Below are 20,644 nucleotides of genomic sequence, written 5' to 3' on the forward strand. Positions count from 1 at the left end.
CAGAAAAGGTTATTTCCCAACTGCTTATGCCTAAAGTAAATGGAAAAGACCTATTTCTATCTTCAAACTTTGCTTTTGTGACCTGGGAGTGTATAATGAAAACATGATGGGAGACTATGTTTAGGGGCTGATACGTGAATGTCGCAAGTCTCCAAAAACTACTCACTCACTTTTAAACATTTTTGTTCATTTTTTGTATAACTTTAGTATAAATACATGTAAATCTTGATTCATATGTTGTTTTATTCAGAAATACGTGAATGTCGCGACTCTCCAAAAACTACTCACTCACTTTTAAACATTTTTGTTCATTTTTTGTATAATTTTAGTATAAATACATGTAAATCTTGATTCATATGTTGTTTTATTCAGACCTTTTGTAAATGAAAATGTGTAAATTTACCCATTTTTACATAGAAAATAAAGTAATTTCTAAATTTCATTATGCAGGCCACAAAAGCAAAGTTTGAAGGGAATAATAGCCATTTTCTGTACGTTTACAACATAAGAAATTAAGAAATAACACATACTATCCAGAAACAAAATTTGTGTTATATAGTGTTATCGACTGCGTTGTTACTATATTGTGTTATTCCGGATGTGAGAGGAGGAGGGGTGCTGACGTGGCAAAAAGAAAATTCAGGTGAGAAGGACAAGATAGAGAGAGTATTAAAAAACTTTCGGGTGTCAAGGATTATCTGCTCGAGTCAATCGTAGGTTTGAGTGACAGGTTAAGCGGACGGCACCTAATAAACATTACCCAGCTTCAGATAATCTTGTCGGACAAAGAGTAGGATTTAAATGCCACCCTTGTAGCACATTCAAGGAACTGAATTTTGTAGCGTGATTTTTGTTTTTGGTAACGGGACGAAAACTCGGGATCTGCAAATCCATAGTCCGGCATGCTAGCCGGACCATTCCATCAACACTCTAATGTGTCCGAGTTATGGGCTAAAAACTTGGGAAATGTGAGAATGAAAAGATCAAAAAATAGTCTCTAATCTATGTGATTCATAAAAAAAACGTTTAGTACACGAGTAATATATCTCGTTTCTTGTATTCTTAAATATAAGAAGAGTAATCTGACCATTTCTAGAGAAATCCTTGTCAGTTGAGATAATTTATCACCATACATTTCCTGTACCTTCACGAAACTTTCTTGTGTTGTATTAAAGGGTGCTTAGTAAGTATTTAGAAGTAAATATTATAACTCTTAGTAAGTATTTAGAAGTAAATATTATAACTGTGTGATAGTGATAAGGTGATTGCTTGAATTAGCTGATTCCGTATGCTTTCAACGTAACTGTGCAATTAAAGTCTTGGTCAAAATGTGTGCATACTGTTTTATACTGATGTTATAGTATACATGCATGGAGTATTTATTGAATAAATGCCCGAGTAGTAACAAAGGAGATAGCGTATGATCAGAAAAAAGAGGTGCTGTTATGGTTTGTATAAATTGTATCAAACATGTTTTCGTCGAAGTAAAACACACATACACACTTGTTTAGTATAAAAAACTGTTCAACTATTTCCTTTGTACTTGGCATACAGTCATTCTCGTAGTTTTCATACGGTACAGGACGTCACATTGTTCAGTTGTCCAGAAATTATATAAAGCAAACGGACGTGGCCAGAATATTAGGGTACCCCCAGAATACTGCATCCATAATCCTAAAATGTCATGAGACTACAGGAAACGTTATTCCAGGAAAGTCTATTGGTAGACGCCAAAACTCTACTGTCAGGGATGACAATATTCTAATCAGGCTAACACGTCAAAATCAAAAGACGTCTTGCAACACCTTACGACAAGAATGACATGAGCACATTCGTTCCAAGTTATCTAGGAGAACAGTGAATAGGAGACTGACTAATCAAGTTCATTTTACAATAATGGTTATCGGAAAACCAATATTTACCAGAATTCACCCCCGTCACTGTGTTACTTGGAGAAGACAATTAGGACACTAGCGTCACGTCATTATTAAAGACGAATCCAGCTTCCGGCTTATTAAAGCTGATGGTAGGATTCGTGTTTGTCTTTTGTCTGGAGAATAGATGAGGAAATGCCATCTTTCTAACAGGGAACACACAGGAGATGGTGCAGTACATGTTTGGGTAGATGTTCATCATGGTAGAAAAATTATCTTCATATCGTCCAGGAAAACGTCAGTGGCGTTTCCTACAGGCATCACATTGAGACTATATTTTCACCAAGTGCTAGGACAAGGTTTGACAACAGTTGTGTGCTTCAGAATGACAGTAATATTGTCAACAGAACGTGTATTGTACAAACTTATCTCGACCAGAAGGACGTTACAAGATGGCCATGGCCAGAAAAATCTCCAGATTATAATTTCATTGAGAACTGTAGGGCAGAACTGAGCCAAAAAACTGCGAACCACAGTCCTAACTCAGCAAAATAGATATATTACAGTGTCTTCTTGTGACAAGGTTGGATGAAATTACGGTAGTTTACATCAATGACTTTATGGACAGTATGCCATATTACTTCGTGGAGATTAATGGAGTATGGAGAAGACCAACCAAACACTGAATGTTTAAATTAAGTAATATAAAGTTACAGACGCTGTTTATAATAATTATGTATAAGATATCACATTATATGTGTTTTAAAAGGTTTTGTTTGATAGGTGGAATGTTGAATCACATCTCTCTGCAGGTGTCTGAAAAAATTGTTTGCTTTTCTAATAAATCTTCCTTGATGTTCATAGAAACTGTTTTCCACGTGTCGCTGCCTAAGAGGAATTTTTTTTTTTTATTAAAGAACTCATCAGTTAGGCTAGGATATATGTATGCAATATAGCACTTTAAAAGTTACAGTTTAAACATCAAAAGCTGCTGGAGTATTAAAAACCAAATGGATAACGTTTATAATGAAACAAAAAGGATGATGTAGCGTAAATATCTACAGTTAACATGATTGTTTCCACAAATTTTATGCCTGTTGCTTTGTAACACTATATTGCTGCTACAGGCAGGTAGGTACCATTTATCATGGGAGCGGATAGCTCACTGCTAATAGCTTAACATATTGTTTCACATTGTAATTATTAATATTAGAATTATTCATATTATTATACATATATATATATATATATATTAGTTTGTTATAACTTAAAAAAAAACAAGCCCATACTCAAATAAAAATAATAAGCAAAAAATTCCGCATTAATTGAAAAAATCCCAGGGTACAGACTAAAATGTGGGAAATCTGTGGGCTCGCAAGACTAAAAATCAGGTTTCGATATCAGCTTTGTATAGCTTTCATAATTCCATGAATATGTTTCATAAGCAACAATTAATATGTACAGACGTTGCTGCTACACTTAAAAGTATTCTTTCCAACACATAAATAGTAAAACTACATCATAATTAATGAACAACATTTATTTTTAATAATCTACAATTACGCAACTATTTGAAATAGATTGACAGGAACGGTATACAATTACACCTAATCGATTGCAAGTAAGTGCGCAGACTTACGCTGTTGAAACTAGGCCTCCAATCAGTGTTCTTCGAAAGACTCAATTTATATGAAATAATACTTTTTTTAAACTTTGAACTTGAACAAAACCTACTGTAGTATTAAAGCAACATTGTAAAAGCCTTTACTGCGATAAAGCCAAGCTACATCTGAAAGAGTGAGTTTTTTCTCTGCTACACCCTGGCGGTAGTAGCTCTGCAGTAGTTGACATCTGTACAGAAGTTACTGCAGTCATGAGTTCCTTTAACTGGTGTTTCCATGTCTCCAACGTTTGTCTAGATTGTTTCTATCAGATGGGAAGAGAAAAAATGACGTTATCATTTTATGTGCATTTATTTAACAACAAATAACGTTCAAGATGGAGATTTAAACTTTCGAAGGTACTAAAGTACTATTTAATGTACTCTTGTAGATTAAACTTTTGAGAAAGCACAAACTACGCTGTCGTTACATAACAACATCACATCTCAACACAGTTGACTTGAACATCCCTACTGAACATTGTCATGTAAAGTTTAGCAGCATTAATTATAAACATTAAGAATAAAGAAGATTCATAATTGGCATCCAGGATAGTGTATAACAAGATACGTGTGAAATCATTTGTCGGTAGTACCACAGTAAATACGAACGGCAGGATTACTGATGTATTAGCCTAAGCATGAATTCATGCCATGTAATTGCATAATGGAATGTTAAACCTAATTTTTCGTCCTTTGCGTATTTGTATGGAGTAAGTTATTACACATCCAAGTTTGGATGATATTAAAATACAAATACTTTTTTTTTTCCATCTAGGCTAGTTTATCTACTCTGTATAAGCTTATTCGAGCATCAGTTCGTTTGATTTTGAATTTTGCGCAAAGCTACACGAGAACTATCTGTACTAGCCGTCCCTAATTTAGCAGTGTACGAATAGAGGGAAGACAGCTAGTCATCACCACCTACCGCCAACTCTTGTGCTACTCTTTTATCAACGAATAATGGGATTGATAGTAACTTTATAACGCCCCCACGGCTGAAAGAGCGAACCTGTTTGGTGTGATCTAAACACATCATTATTATCTAAGCGTATGACTATTTTTCATTGAAAACGACTATTACATACCTTTCTCAAAAGCGATTAGTTTTTCGTATCGTCATGCCATCTTCTGAACGTCAAACAATGATAACATGTAGTTCTGATACACGCCGTTCCACTGCAACTTCATATCGACTGCAGTTGTCACTTGTTTGTTTATATATTTAATAGAGTTTTGATATAATTAATTCAATTTTATACATAGTTCTTTCTACACGCTGATAATTTTAATTTTGCTTCATTAAGTCTTAATGTTTAATTATTAGCGTAGCCAGTTTCTATCTTGATAACTTTTTCGAGTTTTCAATTAAAATAATAATCAGATACATGTATACGCATAATAATACTAAGTGTAATTTTATGTAGGTATCCCCACGAGAAATAAACTACATTATATATTCATATTATGTGTACATAACTTATATAATGTTTCATTCACCATGCTGAGTGAAAATAATTTGTTTGTTTGTTTTTGAATTTTGCACAAAGCTACTCGAGGCCTATCTGTGCTAGCCGTCCCTAATTTAGCAGTGTAAGACCAGAGGGAAGGCAGCTAGTCATCACAACCCACCGCCAACTCTTGGGCTACTCTTTTACCAACGAATAGTGGGATTGACCATCACATTATAACACCCCCACGGCTGAAAGGACGAGCATGTTTGACGCGATGGGGATGCGAACCCGCGACCCTCAGATTACAAGTCGCACGCCTTAGCACGCTTGGCCATGCCGAGCCAAATAATTTGTTACTTTCCTAACCTTCATTCATTATTAAAACCCTCACACTCTTTGGTGTAAAAAAAAATGCGTAGCGTGACATACGAAAGTATCTGGAGAATGTATTAAATTGTGTGAAAGTTTAACACCTAATATTTGGATGAAACAAATAGTAAATTATTTTTTACTGAGATTTTAGATAGATATTCAATCACTATGACACTAGTTTTCATATTCATATTTTTTATCCGTTAGGTTACTGGACTTGAATATCCATTGACTGAGATAATATTAGACACCTCTACTATTACTATAGATGACAACATCTAAAACAACATCCATCATCTAAAACATGATTCAGAACCTAAACATTCAGAGCTGTTACTCTATATCCCTCCCACCTCCTACCTCAGTGGCTCAGCAGAATATCTGCGAACTAGGAACCTGGTTTCGATACTCATGGTGCGCAAAACATGGAAAACACATTATATAACTTTGTGCTTAACTTGACACAGAAAAATCTTACTATATACTAAATAAAATTTGATGCTCAATGGCTATAAATAATAAGATAAAAATGAATCATACAAATTTTGGCACGGCATGGCCAGGTGGTTAGGGTGCTGGACTTGTAATTTGAATGTCGCGGGTTTGAACCCCCGTCACACCAAACATGCTCGCCATTTCAGTCGTGGGAGCGTTATAATGTGATGGTCAGTCCCACTATTCGTTGGCAAAAGAGTAGCCCAACAGTTGGGGGTGGGTGGTGATGACTAGCTACCTTCTCTCTAGTCTTACGCTGCTAAATTAGGGATGGCAAGCGCAGATAGCCCTCGTGTAAATTTGCGCGAAATTCAGAAACAAAACAATAAACCTTTTACGAATACATAAACTAAAGAATAAAAGCTTACAAACACGAAGACATCTTAACTTGCAGGTGAGCTATATTGTGATTGGGTAATGATAATAATAGATGAAAGTTTAATGCTTTTATGTGTTTAAATAATGAACATTACAAAATCCATATCCATAATGAGCACACGTAATCTATATTGCGAACAGAAGTTTCGTTAATAGCGAAATTACCCAACAGGTGAAATGATGCATTTTACTCTGTGTAAATAAGAACGTAGAAAAAGTATATTTAATTAGCTTTTCTTATAGCCAGGTTGATTTTTAGTTTGTCTCTCAGTACATATCTTACACAGATAGGAAATTATTATACACAGCACCTGTGAAAAACGTTATTTAACGACTCTTCACGAACGATAATAATACAGTTGGTCATTGTAAGTAATAAACGTAGCACATAAATTGCAAAACTGTATTGTTGCCCTATAATAATTATAATAGTGTAATTTCACAAATTTAAAAGAAGTATAAACTTTAATGTGTTATTGATAAGTAGTTCACAGTTTTATATTTAAAGATATTTAAGGATTTCTTTGCAAGCACGATCTTTCCACAGTAATATGGACTCGTCCTTTTTATCTTTCACATTTCTCAATAAAAGGTGGAACATGTACATTAACATAACTGCAGAATAATATTTGCTCTCAGCAATATTTTCTTCTATAGAGAAATGTTATTAAGTGTTCATAGGAGAACCATGAAAGAAAGGAGTCTCTATGCATTAAGTGTTTCAGCAATACTTTGTACTTTTTTTAATCGTCCACCCCTTCTGCATATGTTGGTGTTAGTAGATTAGCTTAGCTAAACTAGAAATATCGATATTTATAATGTAGTTTGTACAGAGTTGCTTGTGAAAACAGTGGTTTTGAGTTTGTTTCGGAATTTTTACACTCAAACCCACATAAAGGGTTGAACTTAATTGAATTGTTTCCGAATTTCGCGCAAAGCTAGCCGTCCGTAATTCAGCAGTGTGAGACTAGAGGGAAGGTAGCTGGTCATCACCACCCACCGCCAACTCTTTAGTTACTCTTTTACCAATGAATAGTGGAATTAACCGTCACATTATAACGCCCTCATGGCTGAAAAGATGAGCATGTTTGGTGTGACGGGGAATCGAACCCGCGTCCCTCAGATTACGAGTCGAGTGCCTTAACCACCTGCCCATGCCGGGCCCGGTTTTTATAATTTCGTTGTTGTTGTGTGTAACACAAAGTGATTTGTTAACTTCGTTTTCAATATTAGAACCAGAGTAATGCTTTAATAGACTGCAATCGTGAGATTGATGAATTATGTATAACGTTATAAACATCCTAAGTATCACCTCATTACCCTTAAGAGTAGAAGTAACCACAATATAAGAGAAGTTAAAGCTTTTCTATTTTCCATTGTTAACTTGACATATAAATATATGATATGTTACTTTGACATCTGTTTCAAGCTTCGTTAACTTGGTAACATAAACCTGTAGCATTACATTGCAAAATAGCTTTCAGTATAAAGGTTATTAAATCCGTTTATGCAATCTAATGTGATGTATAGACGAAGTTTAGATCTAAATATAAAACATGGTATTCAGTGTTATTTAACATGTGGCTGAACCTCATTTTAGTGAATATTCGAGATAGCGGAATAATACTTCAATTTTCAGATAATTTAAACAATAATTTTCTAATTTTCTTGTTTTTAATGAAAGGAATTTGTTACTAATGAAGAATAGTTGTGACAATATTATCAAAGTCACTCTGTTAGAGATAAGACACTAAGTATTCTCGATTACTTTCTTTATGGAAACTGATGTTTATGAAAAAAAAAATACTCATTCACAAATAATTCTCACTTCGACTTGTATGAGTTTTCGAAATTTATGATTTCAATTTTAGCCAACTGGGGACAATTATATGGTTTCAACTCAGCATACCACAAAGTTAACTAAAACAGTTGGCCCAGCATGGCCAAGCGTGTTAAGGCGTGCGACTCGTAATCTGAGGGTCGCGGGTTCGCATCCCCGTCGCGCCAAACATGTTCGCCCTTTCAGCCGTGGGGACGTTATAAAGTAACGATCAATCCCACGCTTCGTTGGTAAAAGAATAGCCCAAGAGTTGGCGGTGGATGGTGATGACTAGCTGCCTTCCTTCTAGTCTTACACTGCTAAATTAGGGACGGCTAGCATAGATAGCCCTCGAGTAGCTTTGTGCGAAATTTAAAAAACAAACAAACAAACTAAAACAGTGTGGTTTATGATATTAACTGTGAAATCTCAAAACGTTATAATTGAGAAATAAAACGATTTGTTATTGATATTCGAATGACCGGACACCAATCAAATATCAGAATTTATAAAATAGACCAATCAACAGTAGATAAACATGCTAAGAAAATCATACATGTTCCCAACCGTAGAAACAAAATCATTTTGAGCAGAGATTCTAAGAGATAAAAATAAATGAAAAGTTAAAGAGCCGTCACAGTACACGTCTATTTATATTGTTCTTCCTTCCTTCGATCAAACTCTTATTGAACCGGTCAAAGGGTAATTCACACGTGCTTTTAGTGAAGGCAAAAAATATACAGTAGGTGTAATAAAGACATTTTAACCCTTAATTAGGGAGAACTCTAACGTTCTAATAATTATTCTGTTAATTTATGTGTAATATTGATCTTACAAAATCTTTAATACCTATAATTTTGTACTTTATATTTGCAATAAACTGTGAACAGTGTGCTCAGGCCTAATTTTACGAAAATATGTTGTGATAAAGACTCCAATTCCGTGATTAAAAGCTTGTTCCAAATAAGCCCTAAACAACACATAGAAAAATATTGATACATTTTATCGTGATGTTAGAAAAACACATTCGTGCAATAAGTCTTGATAGAAACGAATAAAAACCCTGTAACTTGAGCGCTTTCAAAAGATTAACAATTTTTCGGGGGTAAATTCCCAGTGTGTCCCTGTAGAAGAAAGGTCCACCTTTCGAAAAACTCGGGCTATAGGGTTTATATTCATTTCTATATATTTTATCAGGTAAACGGTGGCCCCATCCATGTAAGTATGGCTCGGATTATTCATTGAAATGTTTTGTAAAATTTATCCTTAATACATCATCAGAACTTTACAATACTCTACAATGTTTCCTTTTATAACAATATCTATGTAAAAACAGTCACAGGTTTTGGGAATGTCTGTAAATGTCATTGTAAAAACGCTTAAAGATCTTGTTTTACTTCTTTTTTATCATACGATAAGTAACAAAATGTGATCATGACTTCTTTAAGTTAGCTTTGTTGTATGATTTTACTGTTGTATCCTCATTGTATTTATAACTTATAAAAATTAATAGGAATAACAAACCATTGTCATCAAGTATAAAGGTAGAAGAAAAAAATGATCAATTCGCAAAATAGGGGAAAAAGAACATTGAGTAAATATTTCTGTCAAACCATTTTCAACAATTTAAAAAAAAATCAGAAGAAACGGATATTTCTATAAATACGTGAAGCTTGGCACACGAAAACTAACGTATTAGTTAAACGTCCATCTCTCTTTATATAGCCTATTATTATTAAATCTGTTATCAAGGTAGCATTTTGTATTTACCAAGCACCCATTCTAGAAAACACACAGAACATTCTCCGTTACCATAGTAACTTCAATGTGGCAAGATACCATTACCTGAGAGTCCAAGCGATGCAGTTTATCTGATGTTTTGTACACAATAAAAGAGAGAGACGAGGAATTTTTAATGCAGAAATAAAATATGTATCGATAAATAGTTATTTCAAAGATATTCCATAAAAGGCAATAACTTTTATAAACAAATGTCGTTTCCGCACACATTTCCGCTATAAATTTACACGTATACAAGTTTTATTGTCTGCAATAAACGTATGGACAGTTTGACCTGAGAAAATGAAATAAATTCTTTGTTTTTAATAAGTTCAAAGCTCACATGAAATATTATAGTTTTAGAGATTTGAAAGAATTGCACCCAAACTTTATAAGTGAGCGGAATACACGTGTTTCATGTAGTCATGTTATAGACTGCTCCGCAAATGTTTGGGTTTATTTCTCAATGTTTGTATTGTGAGGCATTCTGATAAAAACCACACCCAATTTATACTTTTGTTTTTAATGACACATTTCATGAGACGTCTCGCCTCAAGGTATAGCTTACGCCACACAGACAATGTAGATGTAATGAAATGATGGTTCCCATGGTAACAGCCGTCTCAATGGTACGGCAGAGAAGCAATGCTGGAAGAAGTTGGTAACTTTCGACGAGTAAACATGCCTCGTCAGGAAAAATATTATCCTTGGAAAGTCGATTTTAAAGCAAGGGCTATTATTATAGGTATCTATAGCTTCTAAACGTCTTATAAGTTTCAGTTTTAAGTAGCATGGTGTTACTTAAATTACTATGAACTCTTTTGTTGTATTAGAAAACTAATGTATCACAACAAATTTCAGTTAAAGTATATTATTGAAGAATATTTAGCCTATACCTTTTGAAGTCTTCATTACTTCGTTATACATATATACAGTCATGTGAAAAAGTTAGGACACCCTATGAAAGCCTGTGTATTTGTGTAACATTTTTGGATACATAGATATTTAATCTCAATTTCAACAATACTGAGAGATTATAGAAATATAACTAAACAATTAAAACTGAAGAAAAGACTTTTCAAGATCTTCTATAAATGTAATTCTACAAAAATGCATTTTCTAACTGAGGAAAAAGATAGAACACCTACCCCCTAATAGCTAGTGTTACCCACTCTGGCTGAAATAACTGTCGTGAGACGCTTCTTGTAGCCATCTACCAGTCTCTGACATCGGTCTGAAGAAAGTTTGCCCCACTCCTCAATGCAGAATTCTGTCAGCTGTGAGATGTTTGAGGGGTTTCTTGCATGTACAGCCCATTTGAAGTCACCCCACAGCATCTCAATGGGATTAAGATCTGGGCTTTGACTCGGCCATTCCAGGACTCTCCATTCCTTAGTTTTCAGCAAGTCCTTGGTGGATTTACTGGTATGTTTTAGATCATTATCGTGTTGCACGGTCCAGTTCCGCTTCAGCTTTAATTTTCGTACAGATGGTCTCACATGATCCTGAAGCAAGCAAATTTTAAGTGGTAATAAATGTGGGGGTGTCCTATCTTTTTCCTTAGTTAGAATATACATTTTTGTAGAATTACATTGACAGAAGATCTTGAAAAGTTTTTTCTTCAGTTTTAATTGTTCAGTTATATTCCTATAATTTCTTGGTATTGTTAAAATTGAGATTAAATATCTATATATCCAAAAATGTTAGAAAAATACACAGGCTTTCATAGGGTGTTCTAACTTTATCACATGACTGTATATATATCTTTCTACCGTTTTTATGAGTGATGCTTTTTTTACTACAATATATCTTAATTTCCACACGGCATGGCCAGGTAGTTAAGGAGCTCAACTCGTAATCTGAGGGTCGCGGGTTCGAATCACCGTCCTATCACACACGTTCACCCTTTCAGTCGTGGGGGCGTTTATGTAGCCCAAGAGTTGGCGGTGGGTGGTAATGATTAGTTGCCTTCCCTCTAGTATTACACTGCTAAATTAGGGACGACTAGTGCTGACATCCCTCGTGTAACTTTGCGCAAAATTCAAAAACAATTTCCACACATATCAGTTCTGTCTAATATTACTTCGGCCTGTCGTGACCTGGTGGTTAATTTGCAATTTAAGGCTCGCAGGTTCGAATCTCCGTCACCAAATATGCTCACCCTTTCGGCTTTTCAGGCGTTACTTTGTACAGCAAATCCTACTATTTGTTGGTAAAAGAATAGCCTAAGAGATGACGATGGCTTGTGTCGACTAACCGTCTACACTATAGTCTAGAACTACTAAATTAAAGATGGCTACCACTCATTGCATTCGTGGAAATTTGCGCGAAAGTCAAACCTAAAATTAAACTATTAGATATTCGTAAGCCTGTTACAGATCTAAAGTAACATACTCTCATGTTTTATATTAACATAAATACATATGTTAATTCACTTACATTTGTTCAGCTAAATTTTAAAAAGTAAAAACCTGGTCTAGAGGATGGTGGTAAATTCTTTCTTAGGAATATGATTAAATATCCAATAAAACAGTACCTCATGGTACGGAAAATGATTTCTATTCATATCGTTTAGACCATAAATACTTCACCAAAATGTGATCTTTATCACAAAATGTCCTTAGCTATCAGGAATGATACCATTACTTTTATGTTTTAGGTAATATTTAGTACATTGCTTGTTACACGGAAGGCAATGTTTCCCTTGATGGGTTGAAATAACACCAGAGTTTCACGCACTCAAGCATGAAATTAGTTTTATTCTGTTAAACCAGGATGGTTCTAAACAAAACGTGATCTAGTTGATTTGTATTTTCATTATTCAGGCTTCATAAGGCAAGTTCGACTAGGCTTAAGAACACTTCGTAATTGCTAGTGCTCTAAACAAAGTTATACTACTAATCATTAAGCATATACCAGCATCTTTAAGTGATGGATAAGAGTTGTTTTTACATCGCTGGACAACCGTGTAATCACTTTGCCGAGAGACGTATAACAAAGTACAATTATTTAAAGTATTTTGAAAAAATAAACATGTAAAACAACCCAAAATGAATGAAGTTCACATAAAAAATTAACTTTACATTATTATAAGAAACTAGCGTACAGCCTGTCAAAAATGATGAAGAAACTAATACCACCCCTTACCCTTAGTATATCCTAACCTCACATTTTGTTTCGTAGCTAACTGAAATAAATAAATTTTGCAAACTTAAGCTCGATCAGCAGAGAAATTACAAAAATGTAGTTGAGATAGTGAAACATTGATAAATTCATTTGTGAAAAGACCAAAATTAAGATAATTAATGAAGTGAGTACGTGACTATTCATAGAATTATTATTATTGAAAATCATTTAGATTAATCTATAGAAAAATTCAGTGCGTTTTAGTTACACTTCGTTTTAACAATGGCTTTTATGTTACGTTGCTTACAAACAAAAGTTTTACCTAATATTACTCGTAGTTTATGTACTGAAAATATAAAATGAAATGTATATACAACAAAACTTGAAAGATATTTCTTTGATAATTAATTTAGAGTCTGTATTGATTAAAGACGTTTATTTTTTTATTTAAAATGATGGTGATATAACAGAAAATAGCTTAATTAGGAAACGATTTTTACTTTCATGATAAATTGTATGCATTTGACTCTATACTAGGTGATCCCACACTACATCTTAACTTTAGGCTTATTATAACAACATTCACTGCACTTACAAGGTTTCATGTCACCCTTTCACAATCCCTTGCAGCTCCATAACTAAAATCGTAGTGGGCTGACAGTAATCGAACTATTCTATCAAGAATTTTGACTTTTATGACTTCTATTTCGAGAAATTAAGCATGGCGTGGCATATACTTGCTTTTATGTAGGTTAGGTGTTAAAAAATCATATTGCTCAAAGAAATCTTATTTAAAAGAAGAAATATCTATATAGAAATATTTATACGCGCGCACACTCACACATATATATGTACACTAAAATGAGTTGAAAACAGTTTTTTACAAATGAAATTATTTCATTATAATGATTTTGTAACGCTATTAAACGACAGCTAGAATTTTAACTGCATATTATTGTGTAATAAAATGTTTATTGTAATCATAAAAACATTTAGGAAGCAATTATTTTTCTTACGCTGAGCTTATTTAGAAAAATAAACCTTAAAGGTAGTACATTATTTCTTAAAGCTGAAGATTTTGTAAACTCTTAAATAATGTACTCCTTCTTTGCAACAGCTCTTGTTCAATGCTTTAATGATTCTTTACTTTCCTAGGTAAAACACTATCTTTAAAGACACTTTAAAAGCTATGAATAGTTAATTTAATTCAGTCAAAATAATCTCCATTTGCTAGTACAGTGACGTACTGCCGCAGTTGTGAAATGAGACGAAATGCTCAGTACTTATTTATTTGGTTCATTACGAAATTATAACCATATATGACAGTGCAATTTCTCAGTACGTAAGCTTATAGTCCAGAAATACATCTTAATTCTTTCTGACAAAGGATATTTATATAGCAAGGCTTCGGGATAAAGCAGAGACAAAGGACAAAACATTTCAAAAAAATTATTATTGTTTATCCGTGATAGCAGAGAAAACATCTCCCAGCACATTAAGAGAGCAATGGGTTCTGGAACAAAACTTCAGTACTATCCTGAGCAACGTTAAGTAAAAGCTATGCATACGATAGTGAACACTCTAACAAAAAGAAGTGTTTTAAAGCTAGTAGTATCTTCTAGAACTTTTAACAAGATAAGTGATGTGGGTTTGATGTTGAAGGAGATTTGTAAGCTAGAAGCTTATAAGCTTCCAATTTAATCTCGAAACCAATGACTGCTTTCACGAGAAAGATGGCTGAATAAATTGGGATCACGAAAATTTCGGTCGACCGTTTGTCAAATTGTACGATGCAGTTGGACTAGATTTTTGTTTCTTTAGTTTGCTTGTGCGTGGTATGAAGTAGTCGAAATCTTGGTACGTTCCTGGGTCTGAAGAAACTTTGTCAAGATGTTTGGTCTAAGACTGAACCATTTAACCTTTTATGCCTACTTTTAGTTTTTAAGCCGCCGTCCTTATCATATAAAAATATTTATTTTGTTTTACTTAAAATAATTGTTTAGATCGTAAATAACTTGAATAAATTAATTAAAAACGTTGTACATTTTCAACATCGCTGCTTTTACATAATTTTTGACTGCTATTCTAAACTTAGACTTGATGTTTAGAGAAAAATGCTTGAAATCTGAGTCATTAAACATTGATAAACAGGCCCGTCATGACCAGGTGGTCAAGGCGCTCGACTCGTTATCTGAGGGTCGCGGGTACGTCGCACCAAACATGCTCGCCCTTTCAGCCGTGGGGGCGTTATAATAGGACGGCCAATCTCGCTCTTTGTTGGTAAAAGAGTAGCTCAAGAGTTGTCGGTGGGTGGTGATGACTAGCTTCCTTCCCTCTAGTCTTACACTGCTAAATTAGTGACGGCTAGCGCAGATAACCCTCGTGTAGCTTTGCGCGAAATTCAAAAACAAACAAATAAGCGTTGCTAAACATTACAAATATTAAGGATAAAGCTTAGTTAACTATTCTCTCTGCTATACAAAGAGTTGAAATCGCTCTCGGGTGACCATTGCCTACATTATTTATCGAAAGTGTTCTGAAAAAGAGAATTTGTTGTGAACAAGACTGATTTACAATCGATCCTTTTGCAGTGAAACGTTACATCGCAGGGCTACTGTCAGATAGAGTATGACATTGACTACGACGACATGATGAGGCTAAAAAAATCTGTTTTATAATAAGCATCCGAATCAGTGACATAGAATATTTTTCTTAAGTATAATCTTTTTGAGTGAAGGTACAATGAGGACTTCTTAAGGGCTTTTAACACAAGACCCTCCCCTCTATTCGTTTGTGATAGGTTTTCAAGATTTTGCCTCGTCCTTTTATAAATAAATTAATCTGCTCATATTTACAACTTCTAGAGACAGACTCCTTTCCATTTTGTTCTAGAATGTTAATGAAGTATGTAACTACAACTCCTCTGGTCAGTGGCGATATTTTTTACCTGAATGAGGTTTTTCAAACTTGAGTAACATTTTTAGTGCTCAATTTTTTTTAGCTTTCTTCAAATATCACTCGTCAAATATTTCAAATTCCAGACACAGAACTTTTGTGCCTTCCAAAATCAAAGATCATACTTGGACTTTGCAGCTTTTATAAATGTTGCTAACGCACAATTTAAAGGTTCTAAATGTTTGAAACGTATCCGTTATTATCCGTGCAATCAGTTGCTGTCTAAGTAAGCACAAGAGTTGGTAATGGTAAAGTTTCCAAACATTTGAAGAATATCAGTTATTTTTCGAGCAACTCATTACTATACAGATGACTAGCTGGAAATAAAAACTCGTTTTAACAAATGATGGGAAATTATGCTTCTTTTTAAAATATAATAAACATTAAAAGTGTAGTAAAAATACATAAAGGTATCAATATTGAATTGAAAGATGTACTATTTTCAAAATTATCAATAAGTAATTAGATAAGGTGTTCAATCTCCCTCTTTACCTTCCTCATGTCATCCTGTATCACCTTATCATGTTGAGTGCTGATTGATCAAGAACCGTGGAAACGTATGAGGAACAAATACATAAATATTGACATTTATTTATAATAAAGTGAGAGAATCTAACCCCAACCCCGTCATGTTCTTCCTCGTGTCATCCTGTATCACATTTGGTGATGATCAATCAAGAAATGTGAAACGTGTAAAGAATAGATGGCTGAAAGGTGCGAACAAAGAAGACAAGCTTAGCTTTATATATTGTATACCAAGTTAGCACACCTTGTTGTGTGCTGTTAAATCAGTGTCGGTTCGTAAAGAGAAACTTTTGTATGGGAATGATAGAAATCTAAACCCTTGTTATAGTTGTAATTTTATTCGTTTCAATATAAGGATAACACTGGGGAACACTCATTTTGTTGCATTTAAAAAAAGACCTTTCTATAGTCAATTTGAGTGTGTTGATTTCAAATCTGAAGTCGGTTTTTGTCTGCAAGCTACAGATTTTATGCAATTTGACATTTTTATTTATTTTTTAATTTTTCGTTATTATAGTAAACTATAGGAATAGCTTATCAATTTGTTTGTGTATTTTATTCAGGTAGGAATTTGCGTTTGTAACTTTTGCGTTTGTACACTTCATCTGGACAATCTCGTTTAATTCTCCAGCAGTAGTCAGCCATCATACTTTTGTCCCAGCGCTCTTGGTAGCGTTTTTCCATGACCTTTAGGTCTTGGTGGAATCGTTCTCCTTGTTCGTCACTCACAACCCACAAATTGTCAGGGAACTTATCAAGGTGACTGTTCAAAAATGAAGCTTGATGCTCATGTTGCACCTGAGCGAAAAGCGAGAGCATTCTGTTCACAAGTTCACTGTAGTTCTCCGCCTTATTGTTTCCAAGGAAGTTCTGAACGACTGCCACGTCAAATATTTCAAATTCCAGACACAGAACTTTTGTGCCTTCCAAAATCAAAGATCATACTTGGACTTTGCAGCTTTTATAAATGTTGCTAACGCACAATTTAAAGGTTCTAAATGTTTGAAACGTATCCGTTATTATCCGTGCAATCAGTTGCTGTCTAAGTAAGCACAAGAGTTGGTAATGGACTTTAAAGTTTCCAAACATTTGAAGAATATCAGTTATTTTTCGAGCAACTCATTACTATACAGATGACTAGCTGGAAATAAAAACTCGTTTTAACAAATGATGGGAAATTATGCTTCTTTTTAAAATATAATAAACATTAAAAGTGTAGTAAAAATACATAAAGGTATCAATATTGAATTGAAAGATGTACTATTTTCAAAATTATCAATAAGTAATTAGATAAGGTGTTCAATCTCCCTCTTTACCTTCCTCATGTCATCCTGTATCACCTTATCATGTTGAGTGCTGATTGATCAAGAACCGTGGAAACGTATGAGGAACAAATACATAAATATTGACATTTATTTATAATAAAGTGAGAGAATCTAACCCCAACCCCGTCATGTTCTTCCTCGTGTCATCCTGTATCACATTTGGTGATGATCAATCAAGAAATGTGAAACGTGTAAAGAATAGATGGCTGAAAGGTGTGAACAAAGAAGACAAGCTTAGCTTTATATATTGTATACCAAGTTAGCACACCTTGTTGTGTGCTGTTAAATCAGTGTCGGTTCGTAAAGAGAAACTTTTGTATGGGAATGATAGAAATCTAAACCCTTGTTATAGTTGTAATTTTATTCGTTTCAATGTAAGGATTATTTTCATTTTTAATTTCAACTCTTAAAATTTAATATATTTTACAATTTATAATTGTCTATTTGAAATTAAGCAAAAACAACATAATTGGCTCTCTGTACTCTGCCTATAACGGGTACCGAAACGTGGATTTTAGCGTTATAAGTCCGTAGACATACCTCTGTGCCACAAGGGAGCACAAAATTTAGGAAAAAAGAAAGCATGTGTTTTGTGAGCCAGTAGAAACAGGCAATGAAAGGATAATGGAAGAGAAATTAACAAATGAAGTGAAATCAAGTGAAATTATAATACAACCAATCTTTCACACTTAAGCAGTTTTCTGTTAGCAAACAGATTTTAAACATGAAGTAAAAGTTAGGTGACATTTAATACAAAAGAACTGGTAAAAAATTGAAAGGTCTAGAGTATTCCAATGGAACGTGATGATAAACTGTGATTAAAACATGGACGAAAGTAGAAATTATAATTAATAAGATTAATAGCTATATCAATGAACAGTTGCAGATAGGTCTTGAAAACTAAGAATAAAAAAATAATGAAGATTATTTTATTTATTATAATTTTTTGCAATGATACGAAAGGTATCTGTGCATGTTTGATGAATTATATTATCTGGAACAGTTGGGTTATCCAATACGCTAAATCAAATATTTTATGATAAATAAGATAAGGAATACGTGTAATGTGGACTAAAATATAGATTGCTTGTCGGTAGTTTATAGAGTACGCAGGGAATCCATTTAATAATTAAAAAAGCCACGGTCTAAAATCTCATGATGAAAATGAAAATATCTATCATTGAATTGAAGAAATGAGTGAACGGAATCTCAATAATTTAGAAAACAAAATCTAGTTTAGCACAATAAAATCGAAGAAATGATGTTTAAAAAGCGAGGTACTGTGTAATCTTTATTAAATTAACGACTTTTGTTTGTAGTCAAGCACAAAGCTACATAATAGGCTATCTGTGCTGTACCCATCATGGGTATTAAAATCTGGTTTTTGCGTTAAAATCCGCAAATTTATCGCTGAACCATTTTAGAGCAAAATTGAGAAATAGTTCTGTAATATTATCCATATTACAACTAAAATCAATATATATGTGTAATACTTTTTTCCATTTAATAAACATAAGATAACAAACACATATTATAAAACACATTACATTACACCTTTACTAGCCCCCCCCCTTCAGTAGCTCAGCAGTATTTCTGCGGACTTACCACGCTAAAACCCTGGTTTCGATACCCGTGGTGGGCAGAGTACAGACAGCCCATTGTGTAGCTTTGTGCTTAATTCAAAACAACAACACATACACCGTTATGAACGTAGCTGTAAACCTTATATTACTATATTTGCCAAATCCAAATACCAATACTAAAATTAATTACGAAGAGATAGAAAAGGGGAAATACGATAGGAGGACTGAAATGTCGTACTTTAAAAACATCAATTAAAATGTCTTAACTGTGAAATGTAATTCCTGTTTATTAAAATTCAGGCACTTACTAATTATAGGCCTGCTTCTTTACTCAATGTGTTTTCGAAGGTTTTGGAAAATATAATAGTTGTGCGATCTCGATCTAAGCATTTACCTGAATTAACACTTGCAAAATTTACCGACAGCATTACAGAAAAAATTGTAATGATCAAGTGGTACTCATGGTTTCAAGCAAAACCTTTAAGAAAATGAACATTGAAATGTTAACATTTAGATCTTAAAGCTGTAATATGAGAGAACTGACTCGACAACGAATAATGAGTTTTTATACGGTCGGTTACAATATGTACTTTATAAGAATATCAATTATGATAATAAAATAGTTATATGCAAAGTTCCGGAGACTCTTTAAATTTATGTTTTTTATCTCATATTTGATATTAATACTTGCATTTTATTCATGACCGATAGTAATAATAATTTTAATTCAGGATAAAGTATCTGTAAATGTCAAATACTTAATCTGAGTTTATTGTAAGTGGTAAAATCAAAGTAAAAAAGTAAAGATAATAAACATTAGTATTCATTCACTATATATTTATATCATATAGTGTAAATAGATGTGGAGAAATCAAACTAATCTTAGTTCATATAAAACATATATTTGTAAATGCACGTATTATTTTTACTTCTTACTTCAGTATAAATGGGACTTGAAGGTCTGTAGAATATTATATGCATATAATAAATGAAAAATTAATTTTTTTCTTGATTTGATTTCGTAATTTTTTTGGCTTTGATATTAAAATTTGACGCTTCATAATAACGTTACCAGTTTTTGGTCATATAACAGCTGTTAACACTAATATCCTATTTAAAAATATCCTTTTCACATATCCCTATTAACACCAGTGATTTTATTTTGCTAGTTTTCATGAAAGGAAATTTTCTGAGGCTCGTAGAACCGTGTGCTCTTTAGTTAAGCAAGGAGTTTTTACAACGATGAAATCCATGGGTCGATTTCTACAGTGGAAAGACACAGTTATCTCATTGTATAGT

The 20,644-nt window shown here is 33.5% G+C and overlaps 1 long non-coding RNA gene across 1 annotated transcript in view; it reads right to left on the reverse strand.

Moving 5' to 3' along the window:
* Positions 1-3,399: 3,399 nt before the first annotated feature.
* The window catches only part of LOC143237606 (uncharacterized), a 31,204-nt gene continuing 13,959 nt past the window's right edge, over positions 3,400-20,644 (reverse strand). Inside the window, exon 3 of the long non-coding RNA XR_013020160.1 lies at positions 3,400-3,800. This is a non-coding gene — a long non-coding RNA (uncharacterized LOC143237606). The remainder of the gene's footprint in view (positions 3,801-20,644) is intronic.

This window comes from Tachypleus tridentatus, chromosome 13, assembly GCF_004210375.1.
Source record: "Tachypleus tridentatus isolate NWPU-2018 chromosome 13, ASM421037v1, whole genome shotgun sequence".
Lineage (NCBI taxonomy): Eukaryota > Metazoa > Arthropoda > Merostomata > Xiphosura > Limulidae > Tachypleus > Tachypleus tridentatus.